Below are 24,836 nucleotides of genomic sequence, written 5' to 3' on the forward strand. Positions count from 1 at the left end.
TATATTGTGTTTAAAACCTTCTTTTTTAATCAGTGTTTAAAAAGTAGTAGCTTGCTCATGAAAATCTAGGTTTCTAGATTCTATTTTGCATTGCAAAGCATGGCAACAATTTTCTAGAGCAGAAGAGTGTACCACTCTTTAGATGGGATGTATATTCTTCAGTTTTCCTCATTTTCCAACCAGGTGTGAAATTTTTACATAGGTACCTATACCCAGCCCTCTGATTTATATTACCTGGCTGTCCCCTGTATTCTCTAATTCATTCTACAAATATGTATGTAGTGCCTGCTGTGTGCCAGGCTATTCTAGCACTAGGAATTTTGTAGTGAACAAAGAACATAATCATTGCTCTCATGGAGTGTACAGTCTAGTGAGGGAGGCAAATAATAAGTAAAATACAGAGTATATTAGATAGTGACAACTGCTTAGGAGAAAATGAGAGCAGAGAATGGGAATAGGAAGTGTGTGTATACAAGAGGGAGGTTGCAGTTTTAATAGGAAAGGCCTCATTAAGATAGCATTTGCGTAGGGCTTCCCTGGTGGCGCAGTGGTTGAGAGCCCGCCTGCCGATGCAGGGGACACGGGTTTGTGCCCCGGTCCGGGAAGATCCCACATGCCGGGGAGTGGCTGGGCCCGTGAGCCATGGCCGCTGAGCCTGCGCGTCTGGAGCCTGTGCTCCGCAACGGGAGAGGCCAGAGCAGTGAGAGGCCCGCGTACCGCAAAAAAAAAAAAAAAAAAGATAGCATTTGCGTAAAGATATGAAAGAAACCAGGGAGCAGGCTGTCAAGGCATGCCAGCATCTGGGTGAACACCATTCTAGAGAGATGGAACATAAGTGCAAAGGCCCTGAGGAGGGAACATACCTAGTGTGGTCAAAAGCAGTGAGTGAGGAGGGAAGATCATAGTAGGAGATGAGGTCAGAAGAAGGAATAGGAGATCATGTAGAGCCTTATGGATCATTGTAAGTACTTTGGTTTTTATTCTTAGTGAGATGGGAAACCATTGGTGGGTTTTCAGTATAAGAGTGATATGATTGGACTTATGTTTATGGGTGGTGGCTCTTTGTGTGTTCAGAACAGACCAGAGTGGGGATGAGGAGCAAGGATAGAAGTAGAGACCATTGGATATTTCAAGTTTGAGATTATGGTGGCTTGGATTAGGGTGGCTGTGAAGGTGGGTGACTTGTTGGATTCTGGCAGTGCATTAACAGCAGCTGACAGGACCTGTTGATGAATTGGATGTGGTGGGGTGTGAGAAAGAAGGGTGACACCAGGGTTTACGACCTGAGCAGATGGAAGCGTGGAGTCACCATTTGCTGAGGTAGGAAGACTTCCAGAGGAGCAAGTTGGGGAGACCATCAAGAGCTCGATTTGGGGCTTGTGAAGTGTGAGGTAGCCAGTAAGCATACAGGTAGAGATGTGAGGACGCAATTGGATATATGAGTTTGGAGTTCATAGAAGGCCTGTGGGTTTGGGAGCCATCGGTGTATGAACAGTATTTAAAGCCATGAGTCTGGTTGACTTCACTATGAGAGTAGATAGAAAGCACAAGAGTCCAAGGATTGATTCCTACCTGAGGCAGCCAACATTTGCAGATCAGGTTGAGGAGGACAAAACAAAGGAGACTAGAGAAGTGTCTAGAGAGGTGAGAGGAAAACACAGAGTGTGTAGTGTCCTGGAACTCAGGTAGAGAAAGTGCCTCAAGGAAGAGCAGGTGATATTAAGAGATGTGATATTATGATTTATGACAAATAGGCCAAAATACATTTCTCATGTATATTTTGTCTTTGTCCATGGTTCTGGCTCACAGCTCCCAAAACCCTTGGAACTTCCTGAGCCATAGGGTTATGAGAGCTTCTTTTGTCATCATATTTGTTCTCTTGTCCTCAGTTTATGGCTTCAGAGCCATAAAGTGAAATGGGTGTCTTGTTATTCCTGACATGGCCCCTTTCCACCACAACTGGGTTTATGCTAATGAGGTGAATTTGGGGAAGCACCTAAGGATGGGGGTTGGTTGCTAGGGGAACCAACCATGAACAGAGGGGTGGAACTTTTAGTCCCACCACCTCCTGGTTTCCAGGGAGGGGAGAAGGACTGGAGCTTGAATCAGTTACCAAAGGCCAATGAGTTAGTTAATCCTGCCTATGTAATGCAGCCTCCATAAAAAGCCAGAAGGAGGGGGTTCAGAGAGCTTCTGAGTGGGGAACCAGAATGTTTCTACGTCACTGTGCTGGGCCCCAAGTTTCACGAAGACAGAAGCTCCTTTGTTTGGGACTTTGCCCTATGTATCTCCTCATTTGGCTTTTGATTCATATCTTTTACTGTTTTTCATAAAAAATCAGTAATCTAGTGAGTAAATGGGTTTCCTGAATTTTGTGAGCTGGTGAAGCAAATTAATCAAACCCAAGAAGGGCATCATGAGAACCTCTTGATTTATAGCCAGTTGGTCAGAAGCACAGGTAACAACCTGAGCTTGTAATTGGCATCTGAAGTGGAGGGTGGTCTTGTGGGACAGAGCCCTTAATGTGATGCTGTCCCTAGGTAGAGAGTGTCAGAATTGAATTTAATTGTGGGACACCCAGCTGGTGTCAGAGCGTTGCTTAGTGGTGGTGTGAGGAACCACCCTCCAACACTGGAATTGTTGGGTAGTCAGAGAGCCCTTTTACCAGGGATACTTAGATCATTCTCAGATGAGGACTGAGAATTGTCCACTGGATTTTACAACACAGATATCTTCGATGACCTTGATAAAGCAGTTTTGATGGAATGATGGGAGAGGGTTAAGGATGAATGGGAGGGCTGGAATTAGAGACAGGGAGTTGAGGTAACTCAATCAAGGAATTTTGCAGCAGTAGCTAGAGGGAGTTGGTCAGGGGACAGTTAAGTTGGGAGATATTAGAGTATATTTGTTTGCTGATGGTAGTGTTCCAATAGAGAAGAAAAATTGACGATTTAAAGGGGGAAGAAAGAATTGCCGAAGCAGTGCCCTTGAGTAGATGGGAAGAAATGGGATCTAGGGAGCAAGGGATGAGATTGGTCCTGATTAGGGCATAGACTTGCATTCATAGTAACAAGTGAAGATAGTAAGTGTGTATGGCTATGGATGCCGGTGGGTATATAGATTAGGTGGTGGGAGCTTGTGGAAGTTCTCTTCTTCTTTTTTTAAAGCAACAATTAATTAATTAATTTAATTTATTTAGTTGCACTGGGTCTTAGTTGCGGCAGGCGGGCTTCTTAGTTGTGGCTCACCTGCTTCTTAGTTGTGGCCGGCAGGCTCCTTAGTTGCAGCTCGTGGGCTCCTTAGTAGCAGCTTGCCAGCTCCTTAGTGGTGGCATGCATGTGGGATCTAGTTCCCTGACCAGGAATTGAACCCCAGCCCCCTGCATTGGGAGCTCAGAGTCTTAACTGAGGGAAGTCCCCTGGAAGTTCTCTTTTGATTGTTCAATTTTCTCAGCGAATAAGCACAATTTTCAGCTGAGACTGAGGATGAGGGAGGAGATATGGGAGGTTTAACTAGCAAGGAAGAGGTAGGAAGTTTGTCTACAGGGGCTAGGAGAGTAAATGGACTAGAGAAATAAAGTAGGAATGCCAGGCGGCCTTAAGGGCCCACTTATTCTTATGAATAAGAATGTAAAATTTAGGCATTCAGTCATTATTGCTTTACAGAGTGAGAAAATCTGACTTACCATCCACATGTGTATGGCATGATAACTGGAACCTTTTGGAACAGAAAGGTCATGCTCCCTAGTCTGCAAAAACTAGCACTGTCGTTTTGTTTTTGTTTGTTTGTTTGTTTTAATGCTGCTTTAGCTAATAGTGACTTCCAATTGGGAGCAGTTTTGCCTCTCACCTCCCTCCAGGAGACATTTGGCAACATTTGGAGGCGCTGCAAGATTGTCGCAAGGCAGGGGGTGCTGCTGGCATCTAGTAGGTGGAGGTGAGGGATGCCACTAAGCATCCTTATGACAAAGGAGAGCCCTCACAACAAAGAGTGACCTGCTTAAAATGTCAGTAATGCCGAGGTCGAAAAACTCTGAACTTACCATGGTCCATAGTTGCTGGGATTTCACGTTTTTTGTTTGCTAAATTCTTGTTGCCTTGTTTGATTGTCCTTGACTTTCACAAAGTACTAAAATTATACTGAGTTATGAGAATATACATATCACTTTAGCTTTTTATTTTAGATTTTAATGGAGGCAAGAGGGAGGATGTTCTTTTATTCAGCCTCAAGTGTGGGATTAATGTTATCTGAAGTAAATTTGGAACAAAGCACTTTTTCCTTGATGCATCTAATAACATGAGTTTCTTAAGATTGAGCCAGAGGCCAGTATTATCTTCACTTAGGACTTGAATATACCTTGTACTAAATTTCAAAGTAAACTTTGAGTAACAAAGAGGAAGTATTCTGTCAAATTGTGACATGAGAGAGTTTCAGATACTCTGTCTTATCCGAGTTAACTCTTAATCCTAAAATTTGGCTGGTATCTGCTACTCTTCAATGCCTAATGACTATGGGCAGGATTTGAAACGTGGTACTTAAACTTAATCCTCAAGTACTGGTAGATAGAAAACACCAGAATCATGAGAGAAGGGAAATTCATATGCTAGTTCCAGCATACCATTCACTTTCTGCTTGAGCTCAGGCAATCTCACCGTACTGTGGGAACCTGTGTGTGTTTCGTGTACAAGCGCTCTGGAGTGGTGGTTCATGCCTACCTTCCTTCACCTAGTTTACGGAGATGCAGTGAAGCTAAAGGGATTTGGGTTTCCTAGTAAATGAAAGGGTATAGTAAATACCAGTAGTGATATTTGAGTTTCAAAATGATAAAAGTTGATCCTGGTTGCCTTTTGGGTTTTTTTTTTTTTTTTTAAGATTTTAATTTATTTTCATTCTTTAAGCTCACATCTCTACCTGTATGCTTAGTAAGCTAGCTAGAGCTCTAGGCAGAGTTAAAATCTAATATTTGTTGGAAGAAATTTTACAGAAGAAAATGGATTCTAGCAATAAACCGTGCTATCATTTGTTAATTCCAACTTCCTTTTCTTTTTTTTTTTTTTTTTTTTCCCTTTTTTTTTAAGTTTATTTATTTATTTTTTTAATTAGTTTCTGCTTTATAACAAAGTGAATCAGTCATACATATACATCTGTTCCCACATCCCTTCCCTCATGCATCTCCCTCCCTCCCACCCTCCCCATCCCACCCCTCCAGGCGGTCACAAAGCACCGAGCTGATCTCCCTGTGCTCTGCGGCTGCTTCCCACTATCTATCTACCTTACGTTTGGTAGTGTATACACGTCCATGCCTCTCTTTCGCCTTGTCACAGCCCACCCTTCCCCCTCCCCATATCCTCAAGTCCATTCTCAAGTAGGTCTGCGTCTTCATTCCCGTTTTGCCCCTAGGTTCTTCATGACATTTTTTTTTTAAATTCCGTATATATGTGTTAGCATACGGTATTTGTCTTTCTCTTTCTGACTAACTTCACTCTGTATGACAGACTCTAGGTCTATCCACCTCATTACAAATAGCTCAGTTTCGTTTCTTTTTATGGCTGAGTAATATTCCATTGTATATATGTGCCACATCTTCTTTATCCATTCATCCGATGATGGACACTTAGGTTGTTTCCAGCTCCGGGCTATTGTGAATAGAGCTGCAATGAACATTTTGGTACATGTCTCTTTTTGAATTATGGTTTTCTCAGGGTATATGCCCAGTAGTGGGATTGCTGGGTCATATGGTAGTTCTATTTGTAGTTTTTTAAGGAACCTCCATACCGTTCTCCATAGTGGCTGTACCAATTCACATTCCCACCAGCAGTGCAAGAGTGTTCCCTTTTCTCCACACCCTCTCCAGCATTTATTGTTTCTAGATTCCTTGATGATGGCCATTCTGACTGGTGTGAGATGATATCTCATTGTAGTTTTGATTTGCATTTCTCTAATGATTAATGATGTTGAGCATTCTTTCATGTGTTTGTTGGCAGTCTGTATATCTTCTTTGGAGAAATGCCTATTTAAGTCTTCTGCCCATTTTTGGATTGGGTTGTCTGTTTTTTTGCTATTGAGCTGCATGAGCTGTTTATAAATTTTGGAGATTAATCCTTTGTCAGTTGCTTCATTTGCAAATATTTTCTCCCATTCTGAGGGTTGTCTTTTGGTCTTCTTTATGGTTTCCTTTGCTGTGCAAAAGCTTTGAAGTTTCATTAGGTCCCATTTGTTTATCTTTGTTTTTATTTCCATTTCTCTAGGAGGTGGGTCCGAAAGGATCTTGCTGTGATTTATGTCATAGAGTGTTCTACCTATGTTTTCCTCTAAGAGTTTGATAGTTTCTGGCCTTACATTTAAGTCTTTAATCCATTTTGAGCTTATTTTTGTGTATGGTGCTAGGGAATGATCTAATCTCAAACTTTTACATGTCCCTGTCCAGTTTTCCCAGCACCACTTATTGAAGAGGCTGTCCTTTCTCCACTGTACATTCCTGCCTCCTTTATCAAAGATAAGTTGGCCATATGTGCGTGGGTTTATCTCTGGGCTTTCTATCCTGATCCACTGATCTATCTTTCTGTTTTTATGCCAGTACCAGACTGTCTTAATTACTGTAGCTTTGTAGTATAGTCTGAAGTCAGGGAGCCTGATTCCTCCAGCTCCGTTTTTCGTTCTCAAGATTGCTTTAGCTATTCGGGGCCTTTTGTTTTTCCAAACAAATTTTGAAATTTTTTGTTCTAGTTCTGTGAAAAATGCCATTGGTAGTTTGATAGGGATTGCATTGAATCTGTAGATTGCTTTCGGTAGTAGAGTCATTTTCACAATATTGATTCTTCCAATCCAGGAGCATGGTATATCTCTCCATCTATTTGTATCATCTTTAATTTCTTTCATCAGTGTCTTATAGTTTTCTGCATACAGGTCTTTTGTCTCCTTAGGTAGGTTTATTCCTAGATATTTTATTCTTTTTGTTGCGATGGTAAATGGGAGTGTTTTCTTGATTTCATTTTCAGATTTTTCATCATTAGTGTATAGGAATGCCAGAGATTTCTGTACATTAATTTTATATCCTGCTACTTTACCAAATTCATTGATTAGCTCTAGTAGTTTTTCGGTAGCATCTTTAGGATTCTCTATGTATAGTATCATGTCATCTGCAAACAGTGACAGCTTTACTTCTTCTTTTCCAATTTGGATTCCTTTTATTTCCTTTTCTTCTCTGATTGCTGTGGCTAAAACTTCCAAAACTATGTTGAATAAGAGTGGTGAGAGTGGGCAGCCTTGTCTTGTTCCTGATCTTAGTGGAAATGGTTTCAGTTTTTCACCATTGAGGACAATGTTGGCTGTGGGTTTGTCATATATGGCCTTTATTATGTTGAGGAAAGATCCCTCTATACCTACTTTCTGCAGGGTTTTTATCATAAATGGGTGTTGAATTTTGTCGAAAGCTTTCTCTGCATCTATTGAGATGATCATATGGTTTTTCTCCTTCAACTTGTTAATATGGTGTATTACATTGATTGATTTGCGTATATTGAAGAATCCTTGCATTCCTGGGATAAACCCCACTTGATCATGGTGTATGATCCTTTTAATGTGCTGTTGGATTCTGTTTGCTAGTATTTTGTTGAGGATTTTTGCATCTATGTTCATCAGTGATATTGGCCTGTAGTTTTCTTTCTTTGTGACATCCTTGCCTGGTTTTGGTATCAAGGTGATGTCGGCCTCGTAGAATGAGTTTGGGAGTGTTCCTCCCTCTGCTATATTTTGGAAGAGTTTGAGAAGGATAGGTGTTAGCTCTTCTCTAAATGTTTGATAGAATTCACCTGTGAAGCCATCTGGTCCTGGGCTTTTGTTTGATGGAAGATTTTTAATCACAGTTTCAATTTCAGTGCTTGTGATTGGTCTATTCATATTTTCTATTTCTTCCTGAGTCAGTCTTGGCAGGTTGTGCATTTCTAAGAATGTGTCCATTTCTTCCAGGTTGTCCATTTTATTGGAATAGAGTTGCTTATAGTAATCTCTCATAATCTTTTGTATTTCTGCAGTGTCAGTTGTTACTTCTCCTTTTTCATTTCTAATTCTATTGATTTGAGTCTTCTCCCTTTTTTTCTTGATGAGTCTGGCTAATGGTTTGTCAATTTTGTTTATCTTCTCAAAGAACCAGCTTTTAGTTTGGTTGATCTTTGCTATCGTTTCCTTCATTTCTTTTTCATTTATTTCTGATCTGATCTTTATGATTTCTTTCCTTCTGCTAGCTTTGGGGTATTTTTGTTCTTCTTTCTCTAATTGCTTTAGGTGCAGGGTCAGGTTGTTTACTCGAAATGCTTCCTGTTTCTTAAGGTGGGATTGTATTGCTATAAACTTCCCCCTTAGAACTGCTTTTGCTGCGTCCCATAGGTTTTGGGTCGTCGTGTCTCCATTGTCATTTGTTTCTAGGTATTTTTTAATTTCCTCTTTGATTTCTTCAGTGATCACTTCGTTATTGAGTAGTGTATTGTTTAGCCTCCATGTGTTTGTATTTTTTACACATCTTTTCCTGTAATTGATGTCTAGTCTCATAGCATTGTGGTCGGAGAAGATACTTGATACAATTTCAATTTTCTTAAAATTACCGAGGCTTGATTTGTGACCCAAGATATGATCTATCCTGGAGAATGTTCCATGAGCACTTGAGAAAAATGTGTATTCTGTTGTTTTTGGATGGAATGTCCTATAAATATCAACTAAGTCCATCTCGTTTAATGTATCATTTAAAGCTTGTGTTTCCTTATTTATTTTCATTTTGGATGATCTGTCCATTGGTGAAAGTGGGGTGTTAAAGTCCCCTACTATGAGTGTGTTACTGTCGATTTCCCCTTTTATGGCTGTTAGTATTTGCCTTATGTATTGAGGTGCTCCTATGTTGGGTGCATAAATATTTACAATTGTTATATCTTCTTCTTGGATCGATCCCTTTATCGTTATGTAGTGTCCTTCCTTGTCTCTTCTAATAGTCTTTATTTTAAAGTCTATTTTGTCTGATATAAGAATTGCTACTCCAGCTTTCTTTTGATTTCCATTTGCATGGAATATCTTTTTCCATCCCTTTACTTTCAATCTGTATGTGTCTCTAGGTCTGAAGTGGGTCTCTTGTAGACAGCATATATATGGGTCTTGTTTTTGTATCCATTCAGCCACTCTGTGTCTTTTGGTGGGAGCATTTAGTCCATTTACATTTAAGGTAATTATTGATATGTATGTTCCTATTCCCATTTCCTTAATTGCTTTGGGTTCGTTATTGTAGGTATATTCCTTCTGTTGTGTTTCTTGCCTAGAGAAGTTCCTTTAGCATTTGTTGTAAAGCTGGTTTGGTGGTGCTGAACTCTCTCAGCTTTTGCTTGTCTGTAAAGGTTTTAATTTCTCCATCAAATCTGAATGAGATCCTTGCTGGGTAGAGTAATCTAGGTTGCAGGTTTCTCTCCTTCATCACTTTAATTATGTCCTGCCACTCCCTTCTGGCTTGTAGGGTTTCTGCTGAGAGATCAGCTGTTAACCTTATGGGGATTCCCTTGTGTGTTATTTGTTGTTTTTGCCTTGCTGCTTTTAATATGATTTCTTTGTGTTTAATTTTTGACAGTTTGATTAATATGTGTCTTGGTGTATTTCTCCTTGGATTTATTCTGTATGGGACTCTCTGTGCCTCCTGGACTTGATTAACTATTTCCTTTCCCAAATTAGGGAAGTTTTCAACTATAATCTCTTCAAATATTTTCTCAGTCCCTTTCTTTTTCTCTTCTTCTTCTGGAACCCCTATAATTCGAATGTTGGTGCGTTTAATGTTGTCCCAGAGATCTCTGAGACTCTCCTCTGTTCTTTTCATTCTTTTTTCTTTATTTTGCTCTGCATCAGTTATTTCCACTATTTTATCTTCCACCTCACTTATCCGTTCTTCTGCCTCAGTTATTCTGCTATTGATCCCATCTAGAGTATTTTTCATTTCATTTATTGTGTTTTTAATCGATGCTTGATTCATCTTTAGTTCTTCTAGGTCCTTGTTAACTGTTTCTTGCATGTTGTCTATTCTATTTCCAAGATTATGGATCATGGAAATAGAATCTTGGATCAGCTTTACTATCATTATTCTGAATTCTTTTTCAGGTAGACTGCCTATTACCTCTTCATTTGTTAGGTCTGGTAGGTGTTTATCTTGCTCCTTCACCTGCTGTGTGTTTTTCTGCCTTCTCATTTTGCTTATGTTACTGTGTTTGGGGTCTCCTTTTTGCCGGCTGCAGATTCGTAGTTCCCGTTGTTTTTGGTGTCTGACCCCAGTGGCTAAGGTTGTTTCAGTAGGTTGTGTAGGCTTCCTGGTGGGGGGGACTAATTCCTGTGCTCTGGTGGTTGAGGCTCGATCTTGTCTTTCTGGTGGACAGGTCCACGTCTGGTGGTGTGTTTTGGGGTGCCTATGGCCTTATTATGTTTTTAGGTAGCCTCTCTGCTAATGGGTGGGGTTGTGTTCCTGCCTTGCTAGTTGCTTGGCATAGGGTGACCTGCACTGTAGCTTGCTGGTCGTTGACTGAAGCTGGGTGCTGGTGTTGGGATGGAGATCTCTGGGAGATTTTTGCTGCTTGATATTATGTGGAGCTGGGAGGTCTGTTGTGGACCCGTGTCCTGAAGTTGGCTCTCCCACTTCAGAGGCACAGCACTGGCTCCTGGCTGCAGCACCAAGAGCCTTTCATCCACCCGGCTCAGAGTAACAGGGAGAAAAAGTAGAAAGAAAGAATTAGTAGAAGAAAGAAAGAGAGAGGGAAAGAAAGGAAGAAGGGAAGAAAGGAAGGAAGGAAGGAAGGAAGAAAGAAAGGAGGGAGGGAGGATGGAAAGAAAGAAGGAAAGAAAGGAGGGAGGGAGGGAGGAATGAAAGCAAAAGGAAGAGTGAATGGAAGAAGGGAGGGAGGGAGGAAGGAAAGAAAGAAAGAAAGACAGGAGGGAAGGAGGAGGAAGGAAAGAAAAAGAAATTGGAAAGAGGAAGGGTGGGAGGGAGGGAGGGAGGAAAGAAAAAGAAAGAAGGAAAGGAGGAGCGGAGGGAGGGAGGGAGGAAGGGAAGGTAGGAAATAAAGAAAGAGCAGGTAAAGTAAAATAGAATAAAGTATGAAATATAGTAGAGTTATTAAAATTAAAAAGTAATTATTGAAAAAAAAACGGACCGATAGAACCCTGGGACATATGGTGGAAGCAAAGCTATACAGAGAGAATCTTACACTGAAGATTACACATACACATTCACAAAAAGAGAGCAGGGGGAAAAATCAAAAATCTTGCTCTCCAAGTCCACCTCCTCAATTTGGGATAATTCGTTGTAAAAAGAGGAAAAGGGCGAGAAGTCTGAAATCTTGCTCTCTAAGTCCACCTCCTTAATTTGGGATAATTCGTTGTAAAAAGAGGAAAAAGGGCGGAAAGTCTTAAATCTTGTCCTCAAAGTCCACTTCCTCAATTTGGGATGATTCGCTGTCCATTCATGCACTCCACAGACGCAGGGCACATCAAATGGACTGTGGAGCTTTAATCCGCTGCCTCCGAGGCTGCACAGAGAGATTTCCCTGTCTCTGCTCTCACAGCTCCCGGGTCTCAGCCTTGGACCTGGCCCCGCCTCTGCGCGTAGGTCGCCGGAGGGCGTCCGTTCTTCGCTCAGACAGGACGGGTTTAAAGGAGCCGCTGATTCGGGGGCTCTGGCTCACTCAGGCAGAGGGGAGGGAGGGGCGCGCAGTGTGGGGCGGGCCTGCGGCGGCAGAGGCCGGCGTGACGTTGCAGCAGCCCGTGGCGCTCCGTGCGCTTTCCCGGGAAAGCCGTCCCCGGGTCTCGGGGACCCCAGCAGTGGCGGGGTGCACAGGCCCCCCGGAAGGCGGGGCGGACAGTGACCCGCGCTCGCACACAGGCCCCGCGGCGGCGGCGGCGGCGGCGGCGGCGGCGGGCCGCGGCGGGCGGGCGGCGGCGGCGGCGGCGGCCCACGCCCGTCTCCGAGGTCCGTGCCTTACCCGCGGCTCGTGCCTGTCACCGGCGCTTCCCCAAGCAGCCCTCTTAATGCCCTCTCCTCGCGCACCAGGAAACAAAAGGGAAAAAAGTCTCTTGCCTCTTCAGCAGCTCCAGACCCTTTCCCCGGACTCCCTCCGGGCTAGCCGTGGTGCACTAACTCCTTCAGGCTCTCTTCCTGCCGCCAGCCCCAGTCCTCTCCCTGCGCTCCGACTGAAAGCCGATACCCGAGCCTCAGCTCCCAGCCCCGCCCGCCACGGCGGCCGAGCAGACAAGCCTCTCGGGCTGGTGTGTGCCTGAGGGCACCGGTCCTCTGTGCCAGAATCTCTCCGCTTTGCCCTCCGCACCCCTGTTGCTGTGCTCTCCTCCGCTACTCCGAAGCTTTCCCCCTCCGCCACCTGCAGTCTCCGCCCGCGAAGGGGCTTGTAGTGTGTAGAAACCTTCCCCCCTTCACGGCTCCCTCCCACTGGTGCAGGTCCCGTCCCTATCCTATTGTCTCTGTTTATTCTTTTTTTCTTTTGCCCTACCCAGGTATGTGGGGAGCTTCTTGCCTTTTGGGGGGTCTGAGGTCTTCTGTCAGCGTTCAGTAGGTGTTCTGTAGGAGTTGTTCCACGTGTAGATGAATTTCTGATGTATCTGTGGGGAGGAAGGTGATCTCCGCGTCTTACTCTTCCGCCATCTTCCTCCGGGGTCCTGAAGCATGTCCTTGCCTCCTATCACACTGGAATCCCATCAAGCCTTCAGGCTTCCTACCAGCTTACAGGATGGAATCTGCTGGCGTCTCCCCGCTTTTCCCCTCCATTAATGGCAGGGTCCCAATGTGTACTTGCGACCCATGCTTTTCTCAAACCAGTGCTTCTCCCGTTTAGCGCGCGCCAACCCCCAACTTCCTTTTCTTTATAAATTTATTTATTTATGGCCGCATTGGGTCTTCATTGCTGCCCACGGCTTTCTCTAGTTGTGGTGAGCAGGGGCTACTCTTCGTTGCGGTGCGCAGGCTTCTCATTGCGGTGGCTTCTCTTGTGGCGCGTGGGCTCTAGGTGTGTGGGCTTCAGTAGCTGTGGCACGTGGGCTGAGTAGCTGTGGCTCGCGGGCTCTAGAGCGCATTCTCTAGTAGTTGTGGTGCACGGGCTCCATGGCATGTGGGATCTTCTTGGACCAGAGCTCGAACTCGTGTCCCCTGCATTGGCAGGAGGATTCTTTTTTTTAAAAAAATTAATTAATTATTTTAACATCTTTATTGGAGTATAATTGCTTTACAATGGTGTGTTAGTTTCTGCTTTATAACAAAGTGAATCAGTTATACATATACATATATCCCCATATCTCCTCCCTCTTGCGTCTCCCTCCCACCCTCCTCATCCCACCCCTCTAGGTGATCACAAAGCACCGAGCTGATCTCCCTGTGCTCCGTGGCTGCTTCCCACTAGCTATCTGTTTTACATTTGGTAGTGTATATATGTCCATGGCACTCTCTCACTTCGTCCCAGCTTACCCTTCCCCATTGTCATGTCCTCATGTCCATTCTCTATGTCTGCGTCTTTATTCCTGTCCTGCCCCTAGGTTCTTCAGAACCTTTTTTTTTTTTTTTTGCGTTACGCGGGCCTCTCACTGTTGCGGCCTCTCCCGTTGCGGAGCACAGGCTCCGGACGCGCAAGCTCAGCAGCCATGGCTCACGGGCCCAGCCGCTCCGCGGCATGTGGGATCCTACCCGACTGGGGCACAAACCCGTGTCTCCTGCATCGGCAGGCGGACTCTCAACCACTGTGCCACCAGGGAAGCCCACATGACTCTTTTTGAATTATGGTTTTCTCAGGGTATATGCCCAGTAGTGGGATTGCTGGGTCACATGGTAGTGCTATTTTTAGTTTTTTAAGGAACCTCCATACTGTTCTCCATAGTGGCTGTATCAATTTACATTCCCACCAACAGTGCAAGAGGGTTCCCTTTTCTCCACACCCTCTCCAGCATTTATTGTTTGTAGATTTTTTGATGATGGGGCAGGCTGATTCTTAACCACTGTGTCACCAGGGAAGTCCCCCAACTTCCTTTTCTTGAATTTGTTTTCTTTAGTGACTCTTCACAGGCTTTCTTACATAAAGTGGTCTCATAAAAGCCTTAAGTTTTGGGAATTCCCGGGCGGTCCAGTGGTTAGGACTCAGTGATTTCACTGCCGTGGCCTGGGTTCAACCCCTGGTCAGGGAGCTAAGATCCTGCAAGACAAGTGGCATGGCAAAAAAAAAAAAAAAGCCTTAAATTTTGAATTAATTTTATTTTCAATTGTACTTTATGAGCGCTTCGTTTCCTGCTTTAACTTAGTGTTATTCCAATAGTTGGCCAGGAGAGGGCGCATACAACTTTTTGATTTAGTACACTTCTGAATTAAAGACCCCGTTTGTAAGTATATTTTACTTTGATTTGATTACAGTTGTTTAGTATTTGGTTGATAATTCATTTTATGAAGCATTTGAGCCCTGAAAGTATTGTAGGCATTCAAAAAGCTTTGTCATTATTAATTCATAATGTGTTTAATTTATTAGCCATTGTATTTAATTCACTGAATGTGTATTGAGGATTTGAGGAGTATCAAAAACTATGCTAGATATGGGGGATATAGAAGGCATGGGCCTCACCCTCAAGCAGTCTTTCAGACTGTTTAGTATAGTAGTGGTTTCACTGAAGAGTTAAATAGAAGCCAAAGCATTCATATTTCTGTAATCCTGCTGTCATCCATGAGATGAAAGAAGAATTAAGGTTTGGAGAGACCCTGGAGATGAAGTACACCAATTCCTCTTCTCATAGATAAAGAAATTGACAAACTTAGTGCACCCACGAATTACAACTTCATAGAAACAAATGATCATGATTATAAACATGAGAAGAAGGTTTGAAATTGTGTAATACGAAGTTTACACAACTCAAACAGTTCAAACTGTTTATTTTTTTTTGAGAACAGGAGACATGAACTGTTCAGAGGGCCTAATTTAAAGTTAATACTAGCTACCAGTGTTTATCTTGTGCTAGACTTTGTAGGGTGTTGTTTGTTAATTATTTATATACCACCAACAGAATGAAGTAGGTATTCTTCTCATTCTAAAAGTAATAATCTCAGATTTATTGAGCCCTATTATGTGTCAGGTTAAGTATTTTACTTAAAGTATCTCATTTGAGCTCCTTAAGAAGCCTATGTGGGGGGCTTCCCTGGTAGTCCAGTGGTTAAGACTGTGCTTCTACTGCAGGGGCTTGGGTTCTATCCCTGGTTGGGGAACTAAGATACCGCATACCTTGCGGTGTGGCCAAAAAAAAAAAAGAAGAAGCCTATGAGGTAATTACAAATATTACTTCATTTACTGATAAGAAAACTGAGGTCTAGAAAGTTATGTGACTTCCCCAAGGCCATTCGTCTAGTATTAGAGTTAGGATTTAGACCCAGGTCTAGTTGACTCTGTAGTCTCTGCCCTCATCACCTGGCTTATAGTTTTATTAGAAAATTCTGTCCTCTTACATCATATGTTCTGGTTTTGTGCTTTTCAGTTAAAATAGTGCAAGCTAAATGTGGATGGCAAAAGTACAGATTTTGTTAGGTGTTTTGATGGCACTGATCAGTGAACTTGAGGTAGAGTAGGAGAAGTGAGACACTAGAAGAATAGATTTTTAAAATTCTTTAGCCTGAATGGTTTGAGGACTAAAAAAAAAGACTGCCAAGTATATAATCTAATTGCATATATTGTGTGAGAATCTGCCAATATACAACAACTTTGAATATTTAAGTCTGGGTTAAATATTTACTCAGTATGTATGTGCCAGATATTGTCTTTGGTGCTAAAATACAAAGGATGTCATGCTTGCCCTCCAGATGCTCAAATCAATACACTTACTACAGGAACTCATTCTTCTGCAGCCACCTTACAGTTCAGGAGTAGTACAACTCATTGCTCTACGGCTGGCAAGAACAAAGTACTAAGGCAATGGGGGAATTGGTTGTCTTGGAGAAGGGATCAGGTTCACATTGAGGTGACACTTGAGCTGGGACTTAAAACAGGACAAGCATTTCATTTAGGAGATAATAAGGGAGGAGAAAACAACATGAGCAAACGTGTAAAGATATGAAAGAATGTGGCTTGTTCAGGGAACAATGAATGTTTGTGTGGTTAGGTTTTAAGGTGAATAAGCTGAGATGGCCAGGCTGGTGTTAGATTGTGGAAGGCCTTCTGTGTCTTGTTAAGGAGTTTAGACTATATTCTGAGCAGTAGGGAAACACCAGAGTTTGTTGTTATTTGGCTATATCCAGATGTAAACAAAAGTAGACAGTATGATGAACCCTCATGAACCCATCACCCAACTCCAACAATTATTAACTCATAGCCTATCTTGTTTTCTTGTTTTATCTAGAGCCCCTGCTCTTCCCCATCATATTTTGAAACAAATCCTAGATAGTATAGTATTTCATCCATAAATATTTCACCATGTATATTATTAAAAAATATCAAATGTCCAGTTAATGTTCAAATTTCCAATGGTTAAATAACTTTTGTACTTTTAAGATTATAGTAGTCCACACTTAAAGAAGTCTTTTTAACATTTCTTATTTCTTGTTAGGTCAGTTTAGTAGTGAGGAACACTTTTAAGCTTTTGCTTGTCTGGAAGACTGTCTTTCTCCTTCAATTCTGAATAACTTTGCAGGTAGAGTATTCTTGGTTGGAAGTTTTTTTTCTTTCAGCACTTTGAATGATTTATGCCACTCCCTTCTGGCCTGCAAAATTTGTGCTGAAAAATCTGTGGATAGGCTCATGGGGGTTCCCTTGTATGTAACAAGACTTTCTGTTTGGTTTTTTTTTTTTGCTGCTTTTAATATTCTTTGTCTAACTTTTGACATTTTAATTATACTGTATCTTGGTGTGGGTCTCTTTGGGTTCATCTTACTTGGAACTTTCTGGGCTTCCTAGATCTGAATGTCTGTTTCCTTCCCCAAGTCAGGGAAGTTTTCGGCCATTATTTCTTTTTCTCTCTCTTTTTTTTTTTTTTTTAAGAGGAGTTTTTTTTTTTTTTTTTTTTTTTTGCTGCGGTATGTGGGCCTTTCATTGTTGTGGCCTCTCCCGTTGCGAAGCACAGGCTCCGGACGCGCAGGCTCACCAGCCATGGCTCACGGGCCCAGCCGCTCCGCGGCACGTGGGATCCTCCCAGACCGGGGCACGAACCCGCGTCCCCTGCATCGGCAGGCGGACTCTCAACCACTGCGCCACCAGGGAAGCCCTTTTTTTTTTTTAAATAGGTCTTATTAGAGTCTAATTGCTTCACAATACTGTGTTAGTTTCTGTTGTACATCAAAGTGAATCAGCCATATGCATACATATGTCCCCATATCCCCTCCCTCTTGAGCCGCCCTCCCACCCTCCCTATCCCACCCCTCTAGGTCATCCGCGGAGCACTGAGCTGACCTCACTGCTTTGCGGCTGCTTCCCACTAGCTAACTATTTTCCATTCGGTGGTGGATAGATGTCCATGCCACTCTCACTTCACCCCAGCTTCCCCCTCCCACCCCATGTCCTCAAGTCCATTCTTAAGAGGAGTTTTAATGGTAGAGTAGAGGGTTAGTAATTTATTTATTTACTTATTTATTTATTTTGGCCATGCGGGATCTTAGTTCCCTGACCAGGGATCGAACTCTGGCCCTTGGCAGTGATAGCATGGAGTCCCAACCACTGGACCGCCAGGGAATTCCCCAGCCATTATTTCTTCAAGTAAGATTTCTGCCCTTTTCTTTCTCTTTCTGGAAGCCCTGTAATGCAAATGTTAGTCTGTTTGATATTGCCCCATAAGTCTCTTAAGCTATAGTCAAATTTTTTCATTCTTTTTCTTTTTGCTGCTCTGCTTGGGTGAGTTCCACTGCCTTTTCTTCAAGTTGACTGATTCTTTCTTCTGCTTTATCCAGTCTGCTGTTGAACACTTCTAGTGTATTTTTCAGTTTAGTTATTATATTCTTAAGCTCTGTGACTTCTGTTTGGTATTTTCTTATATTTTTCATCTCTTTGTTGAAGATTTCGCTGTGTTCATCCATTTGTCTTCCCAGTTTGGTGAGCATCTTTATGACCATTACTTTGAACTCTTTATCAGGTAAATTACTTATCTCTGTTTCATTAAGATATTTTTCTGAGGTTTTATCTTGTTAACTGAATTGGAACATATTCCTCTGTTTCTTTATTTTGCTTGACTCTCTGTGTTGGTTTCTATACAGTAGAAGAAACAACCACTTCTCCCAGTCTTGAAGGAGTGGCCTCATGTAAGAGATAAAACTTTTTATTCAACCCTGCCCCAGCTTTTGGTCATCTCTCAAACTTTTGTGCTTGTCCAAGCATCCTGTTATGTTATTAGTAGCTCCCAGTAGTTGAGGATGTGCCAAGAATAGACAGTGTCCCAAAGAGGAGGATTTCAACACTTAGATTCAGTCGGACTGGAAGCTAGACCCTCAGGCAGCAGCTTTATAAGTATGCAGATATATTCAGTTCTGGGGGGCCACAAATGTAAGCCCTGCTGGCCCCCAGAGCCACATGATCTGTCCCCTGGGCAGCAGTTGCAAAAATCAGGATACACTGTCCAGATGAGTGTATAAGCTTCTTTTTTGGGAGATACTGGTGAGCTGGAGCAAGGCAGAGAAAGAGCACCAAGATGGGGTCTACAGCCTGCATTGTTGAGAGCAGCTCCATAGGCCACCAAATGTGTGCCAGACTTGAGGCCTGCCACTCAGTCAAAAGCTCCAGGACAGGCAGAGTGGCCTCCTTCACAGAAAGAATGGGGAGTGTGCCTTGGTCTGCTGTCTGCACAGTCTCCTGAGGATGGTAGCCTGCCAAGAACCATCCCTCCCTAATTGCCACAGTCCCATGAGACCCCAGAACACAAGCCCCTTTGGCCATCAGGGCCAGGTGATGGGCATCCTCTGGATGTCAGCCGCAGATACTGCACCAGCCGTGTATAAAGGATTACAGTCAGCCCCTCCATATGTTGTTTAATTAGAAGCCTCCCAGGCCACAGTCGTGATGATTAGCTAATAGGCCTCCTTCACAGAAAGACAGACCTCAAAGGTCTATTGCCTCTTGCTGTGCCCTGGGGATGGCAGCTGTTTAGGAACTCTTTCTCTGTTGGTTACAGTCCTAGGGGGCCCACAAGCGTAAGCCCTACTGGTCACCAGAGTCAGGCGATGTAGAAGTGTCCCCTAGGAGCAGTCATAAAAATCATGGTGTCAAACAGGGTTATGAACTCTTTTCTGGGTGACACCTATTATTACAGTCCCATGTGACCAGGAGCGCAAGCTCCCCAGACCTCCAGAGCCAGGCAATAAAGAGTTACCGCCTAGGGACTTCTTCCCTGGTGGCGCAGTGGTTAAGAATCTGCCTGCCAATGCAGGGAACACGGCAAAGGGAGAGGGCAAAGATGACGTCCACTAGTCTCCATCCCTGTACAGTGAGTGTTCCAGCAGGCTCCTAAATGTGTGTGTTAAATTGGATGCCTGATCCACAGGCTGAGGTGTTTTTTTGTTTGTTTGTTTGTTTGCTTTGGGCCGTGCCACATGGCTTGTGGGATCTTAGTTCCCCGACCAGGGATTGAACCTGGGCCCTCAGCAGTGAGAGTGTGGAGTCCTAACCACTGGACTGCCAGGGAAGTCCCCAGGTTGAGGGTTTTTTTTTCTTTTTTTAAAATATTTATTTATTTATTTGGTTGCACAGGGTCTTAGTTGTGGCAGGCGGGCTCTTTAGTTGCTCCTTGTGGGCTCCTTAGTTGTGGCTCACTAGCTCCTTAGTTGCAGCACGTGGGCTCCTTAGTTGTGGCTGCTGGGCTCCTTAATTGCGGCTCCAGGGCTCCTTAGTTGTGGCTTGCCAGCTCCTTAGTTGTGGCGCACGGGTTCCTTAGTTGTGGCATGTGAACTCTTAGTTGTGGCACACATGTGTGGTCTAGTTCCCTGACCAGGTATCGAACCCAGGCCCCCTGCATTGGGAGCGTGGAGTCTTACCCACTGTGCCACCAGGGAAGTCCCCCAAGCCTGAGGTTTTACTGTAAGCAGGTGAGCCTCCTTTACTTTACGTATGGGTGCAATCAGCTGCCCCTGAGCTGGGCATTGGGGCAGGTGAGTTTCTGAGCGTGACTCTTTAAGAGGTGTTTCTCTGATTGTCTCCATCTTGTGGGTCTCAGGCCATGAGCTCAATTGTTTTTCAAAATTAGGTGTTTTGGGGGTTCATCTGAAGTGCGTGTCTTAAAAGTTGCAGTTCCTGATGTGGGGTTTGAACCCTTTGTTTCTCAGGGAGAAGCTCTGGGTTTTGAGTTCCCTCCCAGGTGTGGGTTGCCATACTGGGGGTGGGGTTTATGACAGGATTGTGAGCCAACCTTTCCTACCTGCTTTGATGTCATTTTCTTCTTGTTTGCCTGATACGTAGTTGTTACCCAGCCAGCCTTTAGTTTTTTTTAAGAGGAAGTTGTTCCACATGTAGCTGTAGACTCAGTGTGTCTGTAGGAGGATGTGAGTTCAGGAGATTAAACAGTATGCTACTGAATAACCAGTGGGTCAAAGAAGAAATAAAAAAATACCTTGAGGAAAAGGAAAATGGAAATGTAACATAGCAGAATTTATGCAGTGCAGCAAGAGCAGTTCTAAGAGGGAAGTTCACAGCAATAAATGTCTACCTCAAGAAATAAGAAAAGTCTGAAGAAACAGCCTAACTGTACACCTCAAGGAACTAGAAGAAGAAATGAAGTCCAAGGTTAGTAGAAGGAAGGAAATAACAAAGGTTAGAGCAGAAGTAAATGAACTAGAGACTAAAAACACAATAGAAAAGATCAATAAAACTAAGAGCTGATTCTTTGAAAAGATTAAAAAAAGAAAAGAAACCCCAAACCTGACAAACCTTTAGCTAGACTCAACAAGAAAAAAGAGAGAGGACTCTAATAAATAAAATCAGAAATGAAAGAGGAGTGTGACAGTGATACCACAGAAATACAAAGGATCTTAAGAGACTACTACGAATAATTATATGCCAACAGATTGGACAACCTAGAAGAAATGGAGAAATTCCTAGAAACATATAACCTACTAAGACTGAGTCATGATGAAATAGAAAATCTGAGCAGACTGATCACTAGCAAGGAGATTGAATGAATAATTAAAAGCCATCTAACAAACAAAAGTCCAGGACCAGATGGCTTCCCTGGTGAATTCTACCAAACATTAAAAGAAGAATTAAAATCAGTCTTTCTCAAACTCTCCCAAAAGATAGAAGAGGGTAGAATTCTTCCAAACATACTTTATGAGGCCAGCATTTTCCTGATACCAAAACCAGACAAGGGTGCCACACACAAAAAGTTACAGGCAGTATCCCTGATGAGCATGTATGCAAAATCCTCAACAAATTCTTAGCAAACTGAATTCACCAATACATTAAAAGAATCATACATCGTGATCAAGTGGGCTGTATTCCAAAAATGTAAGGATGGTTCAACATCTGCAAACCAGTCAGTGCAATTCACCACGTTAACACAATGAAGGATAAAAATCATATGATCATCTCAATATTGACATGCAGGAAAAGCATTTGACAAAATTCAACATCCATTTTTGATAAAAACTCTCAACAAAGCAGGTATTGAGTGAACATACCTCAACATAATAAAGGCCATATATGACAAGTCCACAGCTAACATCATACTCAATGGTGAAAGGCTGAAAACGTTTCCTCTAAGGTCAGGAACAAAGACGACGATGTACACTCTCGCCACTTTTATTCAACATGGTATTGGAAGTTCTAGCTGCAGAAATTAGACAAGAAAAAGAGATAAAAGGTATCCAGATTGGAAAGGAAGAAGTAAAACTATCACTATTTACAGGTGACACGATAAGAAAACCCTAAAGACTCCAAAAAACTATTAAAACTAATAAACAAATTCAGTAAAGTTGTGAGATACAAAATCAAACAAAAATCTTTTGTTTCTTTATACTAATAATGAACTGTCAGATAGGTAAATTAATCAAATAACCCATTTACAATTGCATCAAAAAGAATAGAATACCTAGGAATACATTTAACCAAGGAGATGAAAGACTTGTATATTAAAAACTACAAGACATTAATGAAAGAAATTGAAGAAGATAGAAATAAATGCAAAGATATTTTGTGTTCATGGATTGGAAGAATTAGTATTGTTAAAATGACCATACCACTCAAAGCAATCTACACATTCAGTGCAATTCCTATCAAAATTTCAATGGCATTTTTCACAGAAATGGAACAAAGTGTTTTGTGTTTTTTTAATTTTATTTATTTATTGGCCGCGTTGGGTCTTCATTGCAGTGCGCGGGCTTCTCATTACAGTGGCTTCTCTTGTTGCGGAGCACAGGCTCTAGGTGCACGGGCTTCAGTATTTGTTGCACACCGGCTCAGTAGTTGTGGCACAGAGGCTTAGTTGCCCTGCAGCATGTGGGATCTTACCAGACCAGGCCTTGAACCCATGTCCCCTGCATTGGCAGGCAGATTCATAACCACTGTGCCAACAGGGAAGCCTGAACAAACAGGCTTAAAACTTGTGTAGAACCTCCAAAGACCTCAATAGCCAAAGCAATCTTAAAGAAAAACAAAGCTGGAGGCATCATGCTACCTGATTTCAAACTATTATTACAAAGGTATAGTAATTAAAACAGTATGATATTGGTATAAAATCAGACACATAGATCAGTGGAACAGAATATAGAGCCCAGAAATAATCCCACACATATGTTGTCAATTAACTTATGACAGTAGAGCAAGAATACACGTTGGGGAAAGGGCAGTCTCTTTAACAGATGGTATTTGGAAAATTGGACAGCCACATGCCAAAGAATGAAATTTGATCCTATCCTACCCCATACTCCAAAATTAACTCTAAATAGGTTAAAGACTTGAATGTAAGACCTGAAACCATAAAACTCCTAGAAGAAAGCAGGCAGTAAGCTCCTTGACATAGGTCTTGGCAATGATTTTTTGAATCTGACACCAAAAGCAAAAGCAAAAGTAAACAAGTAAGACCTAATTAAACTAAAAATCTTTTGCATAGCACAGGAAACCATCAACAAAATGAAAAGGCAGCCTACTGAATGGGAGAAAATAATTGTAAGTCATATATCTGATAAAGGGCTAATGTCCAAAATATACAACAAAGTCATACAAGTAAATAGCAAAAAACCCCCAAACAATCAAATTAAAAAACGAGAAGATCTGAATAGCTATTTTGCCAAGAAGACATGCCATTGACCAATAGGTACATGAAAAGATACTCCATATCATTAATCATCAGAGAAATGCAAATCCAGACCACAATGAGATACCACCTCACACCTGTTAGAATGGCTATTATCAAAAAAATAGGAAATAAGAAGTGTTGGCAGGGATGTGCAGAAAAGGGACTGTTGTGCACTGTTGGTGGGAATGTAAATTGGTGCAGCCACTGTGGAAAACAGTATGGAGGTTCCTCAAAAAACTAAAAATGAACTACCATGTGATCTAGCAATTCCACTTCTGAAAAGAACAAAAACACTAATCTGGAGAGATATATGCACACTCATGTCCATTGCTACATTACAATAGCCAAGGTATGGAAACAACCTAAGTTTCCATCAGTGGATGAGTAGTTAAAGAAATTGTAAATATATGTAAATATATAAACACACACACACTCACCACACACACAAACACAGAGGAATATTAATCAGCTGTAAAAAAGAATGAAATCTTGCCACTTGTGACAATAAGGATGGACCTTGAGGGTATTATGTTAAGTGAAATAAGTCAGGCAGAGAAACACTAATACCATTTGATATTTCTTGTATGTGGAATCTAAAAATCAAAACAAAACAAAAACCAAACCAGGCTCATAGGTACGGAGAACAGATTGGTGATTGCAAGAGGCAGTGGGTTGGGGGTGAGAGAAATGGGTGAATTGGGGTTTTTTGTTTGTTTTTTAGTTTAAATACATTGAATAAAATTTTTTTTAAAAGTCCACCCATTAACTGACTTTTGTTAATTCTCGTAATCTGTAGGTTCTTTATTCAGCTCTTTTTTTTTCTCCTTGTAATTTATTTGTTGAAGAAAATGGGCTGTTCGTCTTGTAGAGTTTTGTACAGCTTGGATTTTGCTGAGTGCATCCCCTTTGTGTTGTTTAACAGATTTCCCTGTCTCTGTATTTTCTGCATTGAATCTAGAGGCTTGATTAATTCGAGTTTGTTTTTGCAGAAAGACTACTTCATGGATGGTGGGTGGTGTCTTTTTACATCAGGAGGCGAATGAAGCCACCTTTATGCATTAATTTCTTAGAGATTATAAAGTGATGTTATTTGTCTTGATTATTCAACAAAGTTGAGGAATTCCACAGATCATGTCAGAGATCCTCTGTGTCTTTAAATCTATTTTAGGACTGAGATGACTTACAGTAGAGAATCAATAGTCATTGACCACCATAGAAAGGAATGAAATTCTGCCATTCGCAACATCGTGGATGGACTTGGGTTGGTATTCTGCTTAGTGAAATAAGTCAGACGGAGAAAGACAAATACTGTATGATATCACTTATATGTAGAATCTAAAGTATAAAATAAACTGGTGTATATAACAAAAAAGAAACAGAAATGTAGAGAACAAGCTGATGGTTACCAGTGGGAAGAGGGAAGGGGTGAGGGGCAAAACAGGAGTAGAAGGTTAAGAGGTACAAGCTACTATGTATAAAATACATAAGCTCCAAGGATATACTGTACAACACAGGGAACATAGCCAAACTTTTATAATAACTGTGAATGAATGTAACCTTTAAAAACTGTGACTTGCTATGCTGTA

The 24,836-nt window shown here is 42.1% G+C and overlaps 1 protein-coding gene across 4 annotated transcripts in view; it reads left to right on the top strand.

Moving 5' to 3' along the window:
• Positions 1–24,836, top strand: part of MRPL22 (mitochondrial ribosomal protein L22) — a 44,904-nt gene that overhangs the window by 6,315 nt on the left and 13,753 nt on the right. Inside the window, exon 3 of one of the 4 annotated variants that reach the window (XM_081233780.1) lies at positions 24,419–24,511. The exons of the other annotated variants lie outside the window; for them this stretch is intronic. The gene's annotated coding sequence lies outside the window, so the exon portion shown is untranslated. The remainder of the gene's footprint in view (positions 1–24,418; positions 24,512–24,836) is intronic. 4 annotated transcript variants of the gene reach the window in all.

This window comes from Mesoplodon bidens (genome assembly GCF_964165515.1).
Source record: "Mesoplodon bidens genome assembly, chromosome: 4".
Taxonomy (NCBI): Eukaryota; Metazoa; Chordata; class Mammalia; order Artiodactyla; family Ziphiidae; genus Mesoplodon; species Mesoplodon bidens.